The 14,097-nt window shown below is 40.9% G+C and overlaps 1 protein-coding gene and 1 long non-coding RNA gene across 16 annotated transcripts in view; one reads left to right on the top strand and one right to left on the bottom strand.

The window, feature by feature from the left end:
• The window catches only part of rbfox3a (RNA binding fox-1 homolog 3a), a 644,989-nt gene that overhangs the window by 300,585 nt on the left and 330,307 nt on the right, over positions 1-14,097 (top strand). The window lies entirely within an intron of this gene.
• LOC138756645 (uncharacterized) overlaps positions 35-14,097 on the bottom strand; it is a 33,378-nt gene continuing 19,315 nt past the window's right edge. For both annotated transcript variants that reach the window (XR_011353221.1, XR_011353222.1), the window contains exon 5: positions 35-1,117. This is a non-coding gene — a long non-coding RNA (uncharacterized lncRNA). The remainder of the gene's footprint in view (positions 1,118-14,097) is intronic.

Genomic DNA, 14,097 nt, shown 5'->3' with positions numbered 1-14,097 from the left:
TCACAAGGAACTTCAACCCAATATAAAAGTTCAGAATCAAATTTATTCCCATGAAATTCGGGGTTTTTGCGGCTGCGTCACAGAGCAAACATTCATATTATAACCATCTTACAGCATTACTGTAAATTTTTTTAAAAATGCACTAAATGTGAGGCAGTGTCTTTGGTTCATTGATTATTCAAGAATCTGATGGCAGAGGGGAAGAAGCTGTCCTTGTGCCGCTGAGTTCTCATCTTTAGGCTCCTGTACCTTTTCCCTGATGATGGAAGAATGAAGAGGACATGGCTTGGGTGGGGGTCTTTGAGGATAGCGGCTGCTTTATTAAGACACCGCCTCATGTAGATGTCCTTGATGGAGTGAAGGCTGGTGCCTGTAATGTTGCAGGCCAAGTTAACAACTCTCTGGAGTTTATTCTTGTCCTAAGAGTTGGGGCCTCCATACCAGGCAATCAGCCAGAATGCTCTCCATGGTACATTTGTAGAAGTTTACGAGAGCCTTTGGTGACAAATCTTCTCAGACACCTCACAAAATATAGCTGCTGGCACCCAGTTCTTGACTCTCTGCACTACTGAGCCCTCGATGAGGACTGGGTCATATTCCCCTGTCTTCCTCCTAAAGTCCACAATCATCTCCTTAGTTTTGCTGACGTTGAGCGCAAGGTTGTTGTGGTCATTACCATTCAATGAGCTGACCAATCTCCCTCCTCTATGTTTCCTCGTTGCCGTTTGTGATTCTGCCAACAACTGTGGTGTCATCGGCAAACTTATAGATCGCATTGGAATTGTGCCTGGCCACACAGCCATGGGTGTATAGTGAGTAGAGCAGTGGGCTAAGCAGACATCCTTGGCGCACGCCTGTGTTGATGATCAGTGAGGAGGAGATGCTGTTTTCAATTCGTACTGACTGTGGTCTTCCAACGAAGAAGTCAAGGATCCAGTTGCAGAGTGGGGTGCAGAGGCCTTGAGTTTTCAACTTCTTGACCAGCACTGAGGGAATGATGGTATCCAAGTTCTGGAGCAAAAGGCAATTTCTGAACTGCTCTAACAGATAATTATTTTTCTCTAGATCCCAGCATCTGCATTCTCTTTTGCCTCTGGTATCAGAGTTCAGGATATCTCTTAAAAAGAAATAGGAAGATAAATATGTTTAGACAGGGAATTTATGAACTTGGGTTTTCACTTTTGAAAACAAAGTCACGAGTTAAGTTCCTTTAACTTACAAAGCTTATGATTGCCATGACTAAAAACCTACACATCTTGGAGGGCCATGGGATTGAGGGAGGGAGAATGAAGGCCATAGTAGGTGGGATTTTTAAAAAAATAGATTTTATAAAGAAAAATATTGCTTAACCAGCAGCCGAGATATGTCAGTAAGCATTTGGTCAATGGCTGAACAAGTTCTAGTCAGTTATTATGGTAGAAAGCATGGTTTTGGAAAGTATTTCAATTAATTTAGATATACAGCGCAGTAAGAGGCCCTTTTGGCCCACAAGCCAGTGCTACCCAATTACACCCAATTAACCTACAACTCCAGTAGGTTTTATGAAGGCTGGGAGGAAACCCTCGCAGACAGGGGAGAGCGTGCAAACTCCTTACAGACCATGCCGGATTCAAACTCTGGTCACTGGCACTGTAACGGTGTTATGTTAACTGCTACATTAACCACGCCACCCTTGAGTTTCAGAAATCAGCTAAAGTACATTGGAAAAGTCATTCCAAGGAAACAAAGGCGTGGATTTGACCAGTGGATAAGATGAAGATGGGGCATAGCCAGGTGAAGTTACGAAAGCAGACTTCATTAGATCTGAATGTCAGAAACAACGTACAATGGGCGTGATGCACACTATTTTGCATTGAGAAATGGGAATAGATTTGTACCCAACAGTGACTAAGGAGCTTTAAGTTGGAAGGGTGTCTAGTTCCAACATGACAGGAATTCAATGACAGTTTCCTTGTGAGGGTTTACAGAATAGTTGGCAATAAGTGTGTGGGTCTGTAACTATTTTGATATAGTGTTGCTTCTTTTCCACTTAAAAATAACAATCTAATTCTTGAATTTCAAATAACAGCTAGGTGACCTAAATCTTTATTATTGCTTGACAATATAGAATGAGATATTCAGTATTAAATTCAAGAGGATATATTTTAGAGCAGTGGTTCTTAAGCTTTTTTCTTTCCACTCACATCCCACTTTTAAGTAGTCCCTATGCGATCAGTGCTCTGTGATTAGTAAGGGATTGCTTGCTTAAGGTGGTATGTGTGTGGGAAGGGAAGGTTGAGAATCACTGCTCTAGACCCAATTGTTACTGAACTATTTTGCTTGAGAAAAATTGTCCTTGGCCCATTTCCTTTGGAGTTCTGAAACCGTGCACATAACGAGTCAATGAGGTACGATTAAAACAGTGGTTTTCTTTCCAACCACATACCACCTTAAGCAACCCCTTACTAATCACAGAGCACCTGTGGCATAGGGATTACTTAAAGAGGTATTTGAGTGGAAAGAAAAAGGTTAAGAACCACTGTTTTAGAGGAACAAGACGCAATCGTAGTTTACATTGTGAATAAAGGTGATGTAGTTAGTGAGAAATTAATCCATTCAACATATGAATCCTCAAACCTTTTCCATTTTCTCCTTTGTTCCTGTTAGTCTAGGTGTGGTATGCTGATGTGGATGCTCAATATTGCCTTGATGTGTGTCTGCCCCTAAACAGTTGAGTATATATAGTAGGGGCCACCGAGCTAAAAAGCTACTTGAAAGGAATAAAGGGCAGGGATGCTTCCAATACAGATTCCCTTACCTGAGGTGTGAGTGTGTGAGGTTTGGGGGGGGGGAGGGTGGGGTGGTGAGGGAGGGTTTGAAAAACTATAAATAAAATATAAAAAAAAGATTTGAAACCTCCCTGTCAGCATTTTCTTCATCTGATGTAGCAGGGAGAGCCATCTGGTTGGACCAGCAGTTGGAGAGAGTAATTTGATTCATTACAGATGGTGAAGGTGTAGAATACGGCGCCAGATGATCCTTCAGGCACCTGTACAGATCAGTACTGAATTCTCAGAAACAACCGTAATAATGACAACTGTTTTTTGAGTAGGGGGTAACTCGATGATATTAGGGAACCCAGTCAAAATGGAGCAGGTGCCATATGAACATGGCAGGATACCCGTAAAAATCCAGAAATATTACTCAAAGCACATTGCATTGATACTGGCGTTATTTTTATTTAAAATTTGTATATATTACGAACAGAATAATTTTTATTATTTATGAAATTTTATGCAGATTAATGCAACAGGCCTGATGCACAAAATACTCTCAAATCTATCTTCATTATAGTCGTCATTTGCATTATCAGTGAATCATTTCTGCATTGACCATATTTTTGGATTCTGATCAAAATTTCAATGTCATTTTGCTTTGTGCTAAAAATCCTTCCACTCCTTCTTCTGGATTAATTAATAATTTTTTTTTGGGAAGCAGAGTCGCGGAAATAGAGGTTTCCGCTCATGGTTTAGTTGGCATGGGAGGCAGTCAGCGGTGTTTCTGTCAAGTAAACAGGTACTTATTCTGCCCTGCTCACCCTTTGCAGATGGTCAGTGATGGTCTGCATATGGAGTAGTAGCCAGGCTACAGCTGGCACTTCGACCATGGTGAGAGGCACAGTGTATTTTACACTTCTGTGGATTTCAGACCATCTGTTTCTGTGCTTCCCCCAGCCCATGCTGAGTCGAGGCTGACAGGCACCAGGCAGATCTGAGTTATAACTCATGATTAACCAAGAAATCTAATAACAATAACCTTAAAATAAATTACAATCATGGTACAGGTTTCGTCAGATAATAGGGCAGAATACCAAGAATCATATAATTGTCCCAGGAAATATGACCTCTTTTGTGGAAATGAACAGATCTCATAAAGTTTTTTTAACGCCTTTTGCCGTCACCATATCACAACTCTAGGTGCTTTGTAATTACTGTGGCAAGAGACGAGCAGGCAATCCAGTCCTCTACTTTCTCCAGGTCACAAACCCACAGCATCTCCAGTGACAAACTTTCTGTCCGTGTTTTCACAAAATTGGATTTTGTCTTTTTTCATTTGTTTGAGGAATAATTAGTTATGCCTTGCAGACCCATTCAGCTCAAAAGGTTCACAGATTAATTATTTTCAAAATGGTAACAAAAAAAAACCTCTTACAAGCATTTCTAAAGAAGTATTATTCTCATGAGAGTCTCAGTGGTTGAATTTTGACTTTTAGATTTAAATATTCCTTTTATTTGACTCTGGCACAAACTTGATTTCATGCTCTCTCATTTGTACCAGCACCCAATTTCACCTTTTTAAGCACTGAATTTATTTTTAATAAATGAGTGGCTTTGCAAAGGCAGGCGGTAAGTATGGCTAAGGATTTTAAAGGCATTATATTTCCTTTTGGTTTATCGAAAAGAATTAAAACTAACTTTGTTTATTTTTTTCTTTTAAATGGATACCGGAATATAAGAAGGAATAGGCCTCCTCAAGTCTATTCTGCCCCTCATCAAAATCCTGGCCAAACCTTTACCTCAGAACTGCTATCCTGTGCAATTCTCATTCCCCTGGACTCCTTTGGTGCCCAGATATTTATCAATCCCATCCCTGAATACACTCAATAATTCAGTACTCACAACTCTTTAAGAAATTCAAACGCTCACCCCTCTGTGTCAAGACGTTTCTGATATTTCAAAAGCAGTATTTTGGGGGTTTTTGATAAACACGTGAACATGAAGGGATATTGGAGCAACAGATTGTAAGTTTGATTTAGACATCATGTTTGGTACAGATGGTATAGGTTGAAGGACCTGTTCCTGGGTTGTACTGTTCTATGGTCTATGGATTAAGTGCTCTTGAGGCAATGGCCGCTTGCTCTGGACACTGCATTTTAAGGAAACGTTCTCCCAGCGACTAACCTGGCACCTCTTATTCATTCAGGTGCTTTACCATTCGGCGTGGGCGATCATGTCTCTTTATCCGTCATGATCTCTGACCCTCAAAATTGTAGTTGTTGCCTCCCCGTTCTTCGGTGAAGGCTCCATCCTTGAGCTGAGACCATAATCAATGTTGAGTTCAATACAAGGGAAAAAATACTGAAGTGGTTTCCCGTTGCCTTTTACAGATGCAGTGTCCATACTGGTTGGGTAACCTTGGCCATTGATCAGCAGATTCATCTGCCCAGCGTTTTTAGTTTCACAACCACAAATTCCAATTTGCAGAATCTGCCTGTAAAAACTATCCATCATCTGCAATGCGTGGCTTCACGTGACCCTGATTGGGAGGCTAAACAGGTACTACACCTTGCCCAAGGGTGACCGGTAGGCTATTGGACGGAAGGAACGCCTTACATCTCCTTTTGCTGAGCAATTACGCAGCACTGACATAAGAGAGATTAATACACTGGTCTATATTCATGAGAGGTGAGACAAATAGGACGGTGTCAGTGCTGCGTAATTGCTCAGCAAAAGGAGATGTAAGGCGTTCCTTCCGACCAATAGCCTACAGGTCACCCTTGGGCAAGGTGTAGTACCTGTTTAGCCTCCCAATCAGGGTCACGTGAAGCCACGCATTGCAGATGATGGATAGTTTTTACAGGCAGATTCTGCAAATTGGAATTTGTGGTTGTGAAACTAAAAACGCTGGGCAGATGAATCTGCTGATCAATGGCCAGGGTGACCCATCCAGTATGGACACTGCAACTGTAAAAGGCAACGGGAAACCACTTCAGTATGAGGCACATCAGCCTCATCCCAAAATTAATGTAATGAATCTAAACTGCACCAGTCAAGGTACATGTAATTGTAGGTACAGCATATGACTGTTCAAAGTTTTCTGCAGTTTTGGTGGGACCAGGAGAGGTTTCACCAAAACTTTGTGCAATTTGCAGTTAACATTTCTCACTTCTGTTTATCCCTGCCCTTGCAACAAAGGCCAATATGCCATTTGGCTTTCTAATTATAATGCTGTGCAAGGAAGGGTTCCTGCTACTCTGCCATGACCATGGTTGTATTGAAGCCAGATTAACTGCTGTTGTGCCTTCCTGTCTATCTCCAGTTTTGACTACCTTCTGTGAACAGCAGGCAGGCAGTCACTTCTGCAGTGGGTCCACCATTCTGTCTATCACCCATCTTCTCTGGAACAGGATTTTAATACTAACAGGTGTATTGGAGAATTTTCTCAAGTTTCTTCCAAGATTTTTCTTGTGGTTGGAATGCAATCTATATTCCTGAATGTATTTGTAAGTAGGATGTGGCATTCAGAGGTGGTAGACTACCTATGCTTGGCTAAAAACAAATCGATCAAAAAATGTAAATTCCATCATAAACCAGGATTAAAGTTCAGTCAGATTAGAATCAGCATCGGAACCTTTCAATTAATTTGTCTTGAAATCATTACAACTTATCTCTTACATATGAATACTATTTATTTTCTGAGCATTTTTATTCAGCTTGGAGCCGTTTTTGGGTTGCCCTGCCACTCATTGCATTCACTGTCTTTTAGTGCACTATATGTAATTAATATATGATTACATTTAATCTGAAAGATTAATGACTGTGATACATTTTTGCAACTTTATTGAGAAATAATTTGCAGTTAATTACTAGAAAACTCTATGGTCAATGTTTATTATGGACACAAAATTCATAAGGATTTGGAGCATGAACAAGATAAAATCGTGCTAACAAGTGAAATACAATTACCAAACCGTTGCTATTATTCCAAGGAGCTATCAGGTTGGCCAAGTTGGCAAGACAGGGAGAAAGTATTACAAATGCTTGCACATGGTTTAGTTTGTTGTTTGGCGAATTTGTATGAATCTTTGGAGTGTTTGAAAGAAGCTAACCATTTATAATATGATATACATCTGTTTGGTCGCTAAGTTAGATGACTGATGAAAAGATCGGAAGGGGGGATGCATAGATTTTGTGCATGGCATTGGATCCCATCATTGTGGAGTGAAACACAAAAGTCTGCGGATGCTGTGATTGTGGTAAAAACACAGAGATGCTGGAGGAGCTCAGCCGGTCTCGCAACGCTCATAGGAGGTAAAGGTATATTACCGTCATTTCGGGCTGACCCCTTCTTCGAGGATTGGGAAGAAGCAGTGACCGCTTGAATAAAAGAAATAACAGGGGAAGGAGTACAGACCAGCAGACAAAAGATGATAATTGGATATGCAGACCAGGAGAGAGGAAACATGAGAATTGGTGGGGGGGGGGGGGTGGAGAGAGTGGCTCTGTGAATGGAGAACTGAGGTAAAGGAGACAGAGGGGAAAAGATAGAGAGAGAGAGAGAGCTATGAGAAAAGAGACATGGGTATGTGGCTAACTGAGAAGTCGATGTTAAGGCCATCAGGAATGGAGGGTACCCAGATAGAGTATGAGGTGTTGTTCCTACAATTTTCAGGTAGTCAGCCTGGCAGTGCACGAGACCTTGGCAGCAAGGGAATAGGATGGGGAATTGAAATGAGTGGCCGCTGGGAGATCCACGTTATCATGGTAGGCAGAACTGAGGTGCTTAACGAAAAAAATCTCACAGTCTGCGTCCAGTCACACCATCGTAGGGGAGGCCTCAATGGGAGCACTTGATGCAACAGATGACCCCTGCAGATTCACATGTGAACTGTTGCTGCATTTGGAAGGACTGTTTGGGGCCCCGAACAGTCGAGGAGGAGGAGGAGGTGTGGGCACGTAGAGCATCTCCTATGGTCGCAGGGGTTGGCGCCAAGGGGGTGATTGGATGGAAGGGACAAGGGAGAGTCGGAGGAAGCAATCCCTGTGGAAGGTGGAGAGGGGACGATTAGGGAAGATGTCCAATCATCATCGTTTCTCTGTTGGTCTATATCCCTACCCCTGCTATTTCTTTTATTCAGGTGCCTGTTTTTCCCAATACATCAGTAAATCCATCTTTACCTCCTATGTGAGAGCTGCTGGGTTCCTCCAGCATTTCTGCGTTTTTAGTCTCATCATTCTGTTCAAACAGAAGTATATTGGAATGGAAAAAATAGATCATGAAGAACTTCAAAAATGAACTGTTTTTTTTTAAAAAGGATTGAGGCTGATTAATGGATGTTTGATAATGTTAACACTATAATTGCATCACACACATATAGTCTGTTAGCTGGCAGTTAACAAAGAGCATTAGGTCCTTAATAAGGTCTGAGGATGTAGACCTGTTATATATTTCCATGCATGTAATATAATATTTATATCCACCTTCAGGGATTGCAGGAATACCAAGACTGCCTCCAGAATAAATGATGACTTTTGCCCAGCAAAGTCTAAAATGTATCTTTAAATGAATCCTGGAACACCGAACATTGCTGCCGACTGTGTTATTTCACACGACTGAATTATCATTTTCATTTCCACATGTGTGAAATATTGATCCTGTGGGCAGTGAAATTACCAGTCATGGCCACACAATCATCATTTCTCACACCCCAAGTACACATGGGGGACCAACAGGATGGCAGCAATTGTGCAAGTGACCATCAGTGACCTGTGCAATGTCTGGCGTCGCTCCTTATTTCCTAGCTTGAATTTTATCATCAGTTGCTATCCATAATATTTTATTAAATCTCCAAGTTCTATTATACATAAAAATGTGGAGAACAATTTTCAAAGTAATTTGTTCTTATGACAACAGAATATCCTTTGCGAGTTTAGAGTAATGCAGAATTCAGTCCAGAACAATGGTCTGGGGAAAGATGAATTGCACTTATCAACAAAGCCTGTTTCCAAACAGAATAATCAAACTTGCGACAATTTCGCATAGAATTTGGTACAGTATAATCCCCGGCATCCGGAATTCAAGCAACCGGCCAAAAAATCGCGGAAAATAAATAGATAAAAAATACAAAAGTTTAAAATGAACACACCTTAGCGTTTAGTTCACCAATTCACACTCTCAAACAACCCAAACATTCACTTATCCAGCATCTACCAATCCCCATAGGTGCCAGATACTGGGGTGGGGACCACAGCTGAAATGAACCCCACATAAAGGATTTACTATTGACTTCATCTTTATTCCCAACCTATTCTGTTAATTATTCATGGATATTACTATAACATAGGAGAGAAATAGTTCGCCGGCAACCAAGGGATTTCTTGAATTCTCAAACGAATGTTCAAACCAAACCAAAAGCAAAATATGCAATGTTTAAGACTATTGATGTAAATATTAATTTGATCTAATACCTCGGTTGCTGTCCTTAGAGGGTTAATATTGCAGTTGGAGCAGCATTGTGTTTGTGTGAAGATGCTTAACTGTGCACTCGCTCTCTCTCTCTCTCTCTCTCTCTCTCTCTCTCTCTCTCCCCATTTTTGAGCTCCAGGCCAAGTTTATTTTGAGAGCTCGAATGGTGGATTTAAGCACAAGGTGCAGTGGGAGAGAATCTGTCCACATCTGATGAGTAGACCACCCTTATTCTGCATACGAAATACCATTTTCACCTCACTCAAGGCACATTACGCCATTCGACATGATACTTCCCGTGAACAGAGTTTAGAGCTGGAACATTTGCAACTTGTTCACAGCCGAGATTGGCACTGCCTTCCTCGTCTCTCTTTGTGGTTGCTGGAAAGGATTCTGCAGCATCGACCACAGCTACATGAGCAGATAGAGAGTTGAGAGCCACACTCTCTCAAATTCCAAACCTTTGGCCAAAAATCTGATTGTCATTTCAAACAGGAAGGTATTGAGCACCCACTTCGATATTAGGTGACTTTGAAAAGAAATGTTGGCTGACACACTCTGTTACTCTCCACCGAATATTTGGTATTCTGAATGATTTAAAGATTATATTTGAGATTCTTAACTGTTTTTGAGAGAGTATTCCCAAGACACTCTTTGCTACTGCTTGGAATTGTATAATGTGGGAAGAGGCTGGTAAAGGAATCATGGCACAATTTTCAGTACATTTCTCAACTGTGTATCTTGGTGTTTTTATTCTGATTTTGCCTTTTTATGAGGAATTTTGTCCCAATAACGGTGCTGCCATTTTCTTAACCCGATACCTACAAGAGGGCAAAAATTGATTCCCTCGCTAAAATTTCCATTCATCCATTACTTCACCACTTGCACCAGGATGAAGGCAACCTCAGACTTAACTATTAATGAAGTGTTGCTTGCACACAGATAAGTAGGGCTGTAACTACTGGTAATTTCCTAAATATCTGATCACGTTGTGCCAGTACTTTACATGCATGGTTAGATCATCCAAGCTGTGCCCATTTCTGGAGTTCTAACCTCCGTTTTGGCCACTCCAACTTCACTCTCAATACCTCTGGAATATCTGTCCTCCATCATGGTTGTTCCCTCTGTCTCCAGCCTCCATCGCGGCTCCTTCAGGAGCCTCTCGGGCACTCTCAGGACGTGCCAGAAGAGTGGCTAAGTTATTAGACCAGCGGCCAGAGTTCCCAACCAGTAATTTAGAAACATGCTTGGAAACAGGTGAAGTGCCATTAAAAACACATGGTTCGCTGTTTCCTTCTGACCCAACCCAATCTGCCAGCGAGATGACCACAGACTGTTCAATGTGGTGTACAGTGGATTTCAGGGACAGTTAGAGATGAACAATCAACACTGGCTTTGGCAATGACCTTCACATCCTGTAAGTGAATAATTTTGATTTAAAAAGTCATATTTCTGGATTGAAACAGTGACCTTGTACTGAGGAATTACACTAGAAAAAAAAATAACCATAGCTCTTCAAGTAAAATATTCCATAGACATGATTTAATGGGAAGTTTTAAAAATATTTTGTACAATTTAAGCTGCATTTCCTAGGAGAAACAAATATCCCTCCTGATGTACAAATTACCATTAAATAAAAGTAAATATTACTTTTCCTCAATTAGGCCATAACCATAAAAGCATAAGATAGCAGAGAGGAAGCAGGCCATTTGGCTATCATGAGCTGATCCATTCTCCCACTTGCCCATCTCCCCAACTTTCTCTCCATAACCTCTGATAACCTTACTATTCAGATACCTATCAGTTTCTGCCTTAAATACACCCTACAGCCTGGCCTCCACAGCTAGCCATTTTTAGCAAATTCCAGAGGTTCACAACTCTCTGGCTTAAGAAATTCCTCCACATTCTCTGTTTTAAATGGGATCCCTTCAATCCTGAAGTTGTCCCCTCTTATCCTTCACTTCCCTACCATGGGAAACAACTTTGCCATATTTGCTCAGTCTAGGCCTTTCTTCATTCAAAATGCTTCTATGAGGTCCCCACTCATTCATCTAAACTCCTAGGAGTACAGTCCAAGAGCCATCAAACATTCCTTGTATGCTAATCCCTCAATTCCAGGGATCATTCTTGTGAATATTCTCTGAACCCTCTCCAATGCCAGCACATTCTTTCTTAAATAAGGAGCCCAAATCTGTACCCAATACTCAAGGTGAGGCATTACCAGTGCCTTATAAAGCCTCAACGGCACGTTCCTGCTCTTGTTTCCTATTCCTCTATCTTCATAACCAACTCATCCTGAAGGAAATGCTGCACGAGAACTCCCAAGTCTCTTTGTACCTCTGAATTTTGAATCATCTTACTATCCAAATGATAGTCTGCTTTTTCATTCTTTCTCCCAAAGTGAATGACTGTACACTTTCCAACATTGTATTTAATTTGCCCATTCTCCTAATCTATCTGCAGTCTCTTAATTTCTTCATCACTACCTGCTCCTCTATCTATTTTTGTAGAATCTGCAAACCATTTATTCTGCCATCATATTCAGTATCAGACAACTTAAAAAGTGACCCCCCCCCCCCCCCCAACACCGACCCCTGTGGAACACCACTGGTAACTGGTACCCAACCAGAATAGTATCCCTGAGCTGACCAAAATAGGATCCCTGCAATTCAATCTCTACAATTAAGTGCAAGTAAATCCCTGCATTTGCTTGCCTGTACACCAGTTGCATTTTTGGGTACATTCTGTAATGTAACCTTAACTACATTATGCCACATCCAAACACATTCACTGCCACTATATTATTTGAAGATATTAAAGCCATCGCAGCTTCAACCTGTGTGTCTCCAGTTCAGTCAGCCTATCATTGCAATAAGTTCAATTAATTAATCCATGTTACATGAAGAATAGCAGCAGGGATTGGTAGTCTTTTAAGGTTCAGTGCCCAACATCACAGCTTACAGTAATCAGAAAGGAATTTTTCTGTTGAATTTACAGCTCCTTTGAGATCACCAACAATGGATTAACCAAATCAATACTCACTTGCCAAGTAATTCATTCTATGGGAAGAGCCAGGAACAGAATATTATTTTACCAAGCCACAATGGTCACATGGTGATTTAGGTCTTTGGATAGATGTTGGAATCCTGGGATGAAATCTGATCACAGGTTGTCTGTTTTATGTTTGCCCAGCAAACAGGAAAGGTTCATACTGTAAATGGGCTGGATGGTTTGCAGTTTGTTAAATGTGTTGAGGATAGTTTTCTACCTCTATATATAGAGGTACCAACTAGAGAAGGGGCAGTGTTGGATCTGCTATTAGGAAATGAGATTGGTCAGGCGACGGAGGTGTGTGTTAGGAAGCACTTTGGGTCCAGTGATCACAATGTTATTGGTTTCAGAATAATTATAAAGAAAGATAGGCCTGGACCCAGGGTGGAGATTTTTGATTGGAGAAAAGCTAATTTTGAGGAGATGAGAATGGATTTGGAAGGTGTGGACTGGGATAAATTGCTTTATGGGAAGGATGTAGAAGGAAAATGGAGGGCATTCAAAGGTGAAATTGTAAGGGTATGAAGGCTGTATGTTCCTGTTGGGATGAAAGGAAAGGTTAAAAGTTTTGGGGAGCCTTGGTTTTCAAGGGTCATTGGAAATATAGTTCAGAAAAAGAGAGACATAGAAAAAGCAGCATGAAGTAAATGAGGTGATAGAGGAAGAGAAAGAATGTGAAAAGAAGGAACTTAGAAAGGCTAAGAGGGGATATACGGTTGCTTTGTCAAGTAAGGGATTCAAAGGGATTCTATAGATATATTAGGAGCTAAAGGGTTCTGAGGGTCCCCTAGAGGATGAGAGTGGGCGGCCATGTATGGAGCCAAAAGGGACAGGAGAGATTTTGAACATTTTTTTTTCTGCAGTATTTACTAAGGAGAAGGATATTGGTCTGTATAAAGGAAGGGAAATAACTAGGGAAGTTATGGAAACCTTGATAATTAAAGAAGAGGAAGTACTGGCACTTTTAAGGAAAATAAAGATGGATAAGTCTCCAGGCCTTGACGGAATATTCCCTAGGACCTTGAGGGAGGTTAATGTAGGGGTTTTGATGGAGATATTTAAAATGTCATTTGTAATGGAGATTGGAGGGTAGCTCATGTAGTTCCATTGTTTAAAAAAGGTGGGCAGAGTAAATCTAGTAATTATAGCCCAGCAAGTTTGACGTCAGTGGTGGGTAAGTTAATGGAAAGTATATATAAATATTTGGATAGGCAGGGTTTGATTATGAACATACAATATGGATTTGTGAGGGGAAGATCATGTTTGACAAACCTTATTGAATATTTTTAGGATGTTACTCGGAAAATTGTTGAGGGTAAGTCAGTGGATGTTGTATATAGGGACTTTGATAAGGTTCCTCAGGGAAGGTTAGTTAGGAAGGTTCAATCATTAGGTGTTCACATTGAAGTAGTAAAATGGATTCAACAGTGGTGAAATGGGAGATGCCAGAGAGTAGTGGTAGATAACTGTTTGTCAGATTGGACTAATGGTGTGCCTCAGAGTTCAATATTGGGTCCATTACTGTTTGTCATATACATTAATGATTTGGATGATGGGGTGGTAAATTGGATTAGTAAGTATGCGGATGATTCTAAGATAGATGGAGCTGTGGATGGTGAAGAAGGGTTTCAAAGCTTGCAGAGGGATTTAGGCCAGTTAGAAGAGTGGGCTGAAAAATGGCAGATGGAATCCAGATAAGTATGAGGTAGGACTAATCAAAATAGGATGTACATGGTGAATAGTAGGCCATTGAAGAGTGCAGTAGAACAGAGGGATCTAGGAATAATGGTATATAGTTCCCTGAAGGTGAAGTCACATGTG

This window comes from Narcine bancroftii, chromosome 3 (assembly GCF_036971445.1).
Source record: "Narcine bancroftii isolate sNarBan1 chromosome 3, sNarBan1.hap1, whole genome shotgun sequence".
NCBI classification, from domain to species: Eukaryota; Metazoa; Chordata; class Chondrichthyes; order Torpediniformes; family Narcinidae; genus Narcine; species Narcine bancroftii.
Note: the sequence above shows the minus strand (reverse complement) of the source record. Positions and strands in the feature narration are given on the sequence as shown.